Source organism: Phyllobates terribilis, unplaced genomic scaffold (genome assembly GCF_046119375.1).
Source record: "Phyllobates terribilis strain yellow unplaced genomic scaffold, ASM4611937v1 Scaffold_1__5_contigs__length_1240528914, whole genome shotgun sequence".
Classification (NCBI taxonomy): domain Eukaryota; kingdom Metazoa; phylum Chordata; class Amphibia; order Anura; family Dendrobatidae; genus Phyllobates; species Phyllobates terribilis.
In genome coordinates, this window is record NW_027362761.1 from 155,071,942 (window position 1) to 155,077,707 (window position 5,766).

General features: G+C 42.9%; 1 pseudogene; it reads right to left on the reverse strand.

Moving 5' to 3' along the window:
* Positions 1–415: 415 nt before the first annotated feature.
* Positions 416–1,135, reverse strand: LOC141168545 (serine/arginine-rich splicing factor 9 pseudogene; annotated as a pseudogene).
* Positions 1,136–5,766: the final 4,631 nt, after the last annotated feature.

Consider the following 5,766-nt stretch of genomic DNA (forward strand, 5'->3'; position numbering starts at 1 on the left):
TGTATTAATCACCTAGGCAGGTTAACAATGTAACCATTTTTAGTTGCTTATGTCCACGGTCTTACAGCAACTCCGGGTAGATGGCCACAAAGCAATGCCCATGTCCACAAGATACCATCCCGAGACCAGTAGTTCCACTGACCCTGTACAAGGCGATACCCACGGTCTCACAACTTTTGGTTGGCCCACAGCTTTTGTATCTCCCGCCACTATAATCTGCAGTCACAGCCTATGCTTCTCCAGACGACGAATACACATAACACGGATACATGATTTGTGCACCTTAAACTTATGAGTAAACAAATCTCAAATAAAACACAACAATAAGCTTGACATAACCAGTGCTCTGTGCTGCAAAAAGTCTGCATCCCTTAGAGCCATGGGCTCCACTCGACATCCATTGGTCCAATGGTCTTTAGTACATGGCCAGCTCCGCACACTCCTCCCCCACTTTTTTAGTACTGACACGAATGTAAGAGGTTACACCTTCATGAGAACAAAACTTTGTATCATCCAATTTCCTCAAATCATATTCCATGTCTTCCTTGTGAATAAACTCCACACTCCCCATTCCATCATTGTGTACATCAGAATAGCAGACATCTCCAGCTTCTCTCATATGATCTTTCAGATCCTGCCAACTCCCCAATGGAGGAAGCCCTGAGACGAGGACTCTGTATTCAGTTCACAGGGACGGGGGTCTGATCCTCCGGCAGTGTCCTCTATATCCACCCCTGATCCCCGGGTTGACCTTGGAAACTCCATATGTAACCGACGAGAACCGAATTCGTATCAATTTCGTCCAAACACGATGTCCTCTGCATCCCGTGATTCCTGAAAGATGATGAAAGCAATGGTACAGATTCACCCGTACTGACTGAACAACTCCTCCAACTCCTCCCGTACATTGGCCAGTAAATTGCCTTCATAAATGCTCCCCAGAGTGCTGACCCCCAACCAGTGTGATGGTTACTTGGTGGCCTGGTAAGACCCTGTTCCCGACTCACTGGGGGTGCCTTCCATGTAGCCCAAGTCGATTGGCAGACCAATAATCAGCCAGTCTTACAGACTCATCCAGACTGAGTGGTTCTTTATCCACCACCCATTCTTTTACGTCACCTGGGAGCTTGGACATGAATTGTTTCAGCATGAATATATCCAAGGTATGTTCTGCTTCCTGAGCTCCCAGTCCTTCTATACACCGAGTGCATGACGTACGTAATGTGTTGGCAAACTCCCGGTGCATGTGTCAGTCCCCCAAAACTTTCTCTGGTTTGTTTCAGGTGTGATGGCATACCTCTTTAGTAATGCGCTCAAACAGTAAAGCAACAACCCTGATCCCCAGAAGACAAGTTATTAAATGCTTCTCTTGCGTCTCTTGCTTTTTTGGTCAGGCCAATGCTCAAAAATCTGGGCTATTGTTTCACTTTAATCATCCCTCTGTAATGGTTTATTGTCATGGCTAGCCTTGTTGTAATCCTTTCACTCTGTCAACCTTGTCCCCTGCCTGTTCAAACTCAATGTCCCCCTCATCATCCACCTGGCACTGCTCCTCTTCCTTCTGCTACTTGTAACAAGGATGTTGAGTGCCTGCACAGGGGACCAATACTTTGCTGTGTTTTACTGGGGAGTTTCACATGACCCAAAAAATCATTAACAATTTCAACAAAAATTGAGAATTTTGTTAAAGAAAATGACATTAACAGAATTCCTAGAGTTTTTGTATGCTAAATTGCAACAATTTTGCCCTTTGTACCATGCCCTGTGTTGTGGCCAAATCCTGTGCAGGTTGCTACCATAGAAAGTCACCCAGGACGCATGTGCAAATAAATTTAATTTCACTAAAAATTTAAAAGAAGATGAAACACAGCAAGAATTTGATATATGGCACACAATAAATTTTGTTTTGGAAAAAAATGTAGCATTTTGTGTCCAAACCTGGCAGGGACAGCTTCCACTGCGGATAAGCGCACACAATTTTTTTGTACAAGACAGTATAATCCAGGTAGCTTGGCATGAGCTGTGCTGAACTTGGACATGTAAGAGTTCAGTTTCCACACTGAATAGACGAATAGACGCATTTTTCTTGGGCAAATCAAAGGCTAACTGATGATGCTCTGGAGAGAAAATAGGAATAATACAGAAAGCAGTAGATAAGGATGATGATGGGGTTGATGAAAATGACAAGGCACTTCTTGTGAATGCAGACTTGCTACCAGAAAGATGATCATAAGGAGAAGAACAGCTTGAGCCTTCCTTATATTGCTGATCACTTTGCTTTCCCCACATGAACAAGTTATGCCATTTTATATGCTCACAGAGTAATGTAGTTCCTAGTCGATGTGTGCCAAGATGTACATGATTTAATTTTACAATATCACAGCTTGCACACTGCAATAGATTGGTCCTCTGGTAAATTGGAAAAAAACTCTAACACCCGAGAAGCCTGCACATAAAAAGTGCCACCACCATCATCATGCCTACCACCAGAACCACCAAGGTGCTGTGGGTTAGGAAACTATGAGGCAGAACAAAAATAGGAGTCATTCATTGAATTGAAATTCCACTATGTACAACATTAAGTGTTACCGTGTAGGAGAAGGTGAACTGAGTCAAGCTTATGATGTCTCTGTCAGAAGCTACATCATCCTGGTATGACTGAAATGAGTGATGTGATATATAATCTACTATGCCCTCTGCTTCTTCCCCACTGATACACTTGCCACAGCTAAAGGAGGGCAAGTGTGACCTGTGCTTTGTACCACTACTGCCAGGATGGATGATGCCCTCAGTGCCGGTGGTGCTGCTGGAGGTGGCTCCCATGTTTTTAGCTGTGTTATGAAGTTTTTTTTCTTCACACTACCACATCTATTGTTTTGTGTCAACCACTCATTTGGACACAACTATAGCGTTTACGTAGTTTACAAAAAAATATTAACATACCGAGCCAACCCTGGAAAAATATGAAATCAACCAGAAATGAATGATAGGTAGGATACAAGTGATGAACAAAAAAGCTAATGCACCACCAGCCTGCCTGAAAAATTAGTGTGGAAAAGAAAAAAAGAAACGACAACCCCAGGCTTTTACCAAAATCGACGGAAAGTGAGCAAAAAAATATATTAACACCGTGTAAGGTAGATAATTTAATTTAAGTTATTGGATTGTTGAGATTCTTCTTTTTTTTCCAAAAATAAATAAATAAATGAAAAAAATATGGTTTGTCCATCTCACAAGCCAGGAAGTAAACTTTCTGTGCTACACAGTGCTTGGTTTCAAGATTTTTCTTTAGTAGCAAAATTAGGAAAGATGGGTATTATTATTATTATATCCTGTTTGTTTGTAGCTAGAGATGAGCGAACCTGAACTAAAAAGTTTGGGGTTCATACCGGACAGTTAGTATCTAGTGCTAAACGCCAAACACGCACTTCTACAGGAAGTCCAAAATACATATAAATGACCCAATAAATGAATGGCACTCCTAAACGAACTATACAACCTACAACGTGTAAACAGTAGTAACAGCGCCAATGTAAAATGTTTAATCTTTATTAATTACATAATTATGGTAAAAAAAGGAAGTAAGAAAACAGAAAAAAAAAACAGACAATCCAGCAGTCCCGTCCCCACGAAGCAAGCCTTCTAACCAGGACGCCGACAAAGGTAACAACTCCAGCAACACGTACCCATCCGGGACTACACGTGCATGCACGACAGACTCCACCGCCCCAAGGAATACTTACCACCACCACCGTCGAAAGAAACAGCTACAAAGCACTTACCAGCGCTCTCTATCTATTGCTACGAACCAGGATTTTTTCTATACAGCTCAACCTACTCCACAGCTGATTCTTTTTCCATCACACAGAGCCACTAGTGGTAAGACTTCTCATTCTATTGCAGCAGTACGTAACTCTATATATATATATAAGAGATCATCTTACCCTTCTTTTTACCTATGAGTACTGTATTTATAATAATTATTATTTATAATAACCATCATTGACACATAGCTCCCCTAGGTGGTATAACTAATCTCGATGACTACACTAGTCTGGATGACTATACTGTGACTACATCCACCACCATTAGACAACTACTACCCTCTAGTTCCACAAAACTACTTCCCTACGGGTAAGACAAACTGTGAAAAGTGTGCTACCTAGATCTATATACGTTTTAACATTTTAATTTTCTATTCCCACTTTCTAGTACCCTATAGTCTCTGCAATAACCCACGGGAGTAACCCCCTAATCCTACCAGATATATACAGACCTTTCCACTTATTTAAGATTTCTACTATACAGGTAAAATACCCAACTCAAACTCTAAACGTGGTAATACCCTGTCTCTTAATAATTAGCCCCCCTTCTTTTACTCACAGCTGACAGGTTCAAGAGAACTAGCCAGAGGCATCCATATGTGATTATTCTTCCACCACCTAATTACCTTTCAGGTAACTAAAATCTCTATATATTAATAAGATAATTCGCCAACTATTCCTATACTTATCATAGTATATATACCCTTCACAGGTACCTGTACGTCCTGGATATACCGAGAATAATCCACTGATATTTCGTTCATATTCCTCCACGGAACCTCGCTTCTTCTGGGAATTTTAGCCTCATATTTTATCCTTATTTTAACCAGTTTTGTATAAATAAAAATAAAAAAATTTTTCCTTTTACCTTCTTAAACTCTCGTGTCATTTAAAGTGAGTGTACCAGCGCAGTAGATCTCGTTTATTTTAGGTTTTATGCTTATGTGGTATATGGTGCCCCTTACTACGTGCTGCAGGTTAACTTAATTATACCCACCAGCGCCCTTAAGAACTCTTATAGAAATGTAGAAATTTTTAAAAATTTATTAAAAAAGAAAAACTGAAATATCACATGGTCATAAGCATTCAGACACTTTGCTCAGACACTCATATTTAAGTCACATGCTGTCCATTTCCTTGTGATCCTCCTTGAGATGGTTCTACTCCGTCATTGGAGTCCAGCTGTGTTTAATTAAACTGATAGGACTTGATTTGGAAAGGCACACACCTGTCTAAATAAGACCTCACAACTCACAGTGCATGTCAGACCAAATGAGAATCATGAGCTCAAGGTTACAAAAGAATTTCTGCATTACTCAAGGTTCCTAAGAGCATAGTGGCCTCCATAATCCTTAAATGGAAGAAGTTTGGGACCACCAGAAGTCTTCCTAGACCTGGCCGTCCAGCCAAACTGAGCAATCGTGGGAGGAGAGCCTTTCCTGGGTGAGAGAGTGTAGCGTCGGCGTCCCTGCCTCCTGCTAGGCAGGGACGCTGTTCCCCTCACCTCTCCGCTCCGTGCCCGGCGTCTTCCTCCCGCTCTGCTGGCAGCGCGCGCTGCTTCCCGGCCACGGTGCTTAGGGCGCGCGCGCGCGCGCTCCCCCTCTCTTAAAGGGGCCGCGCGCATCGTCCTAAGGAGTCCCCGGCCAATGGCCGGAGGACTTCACCATATATAAGGCACCTCCTCCAAAATGGAGGTGCCCGAGCAATGCTGTTGCAAAGCCTTCACTCTGCTTCAGTCCTCAGGTCCCGCTACCAGTTACCTGCCAGTCACCTGCCAGATTCCTGCTTGATACTTGCCGGATATCCGCTTACCTGCTTGCAAGCCTGCGGTCCGACGGTCTGCCTTCCGACACCTGTCAGTCTGTCTATGGACCAGCCTGCCCGCTCACCTGGGAGCGCTCACCTGCTACCTGCCTGCTAGCCTACCTGGAGGCTCTGCCGT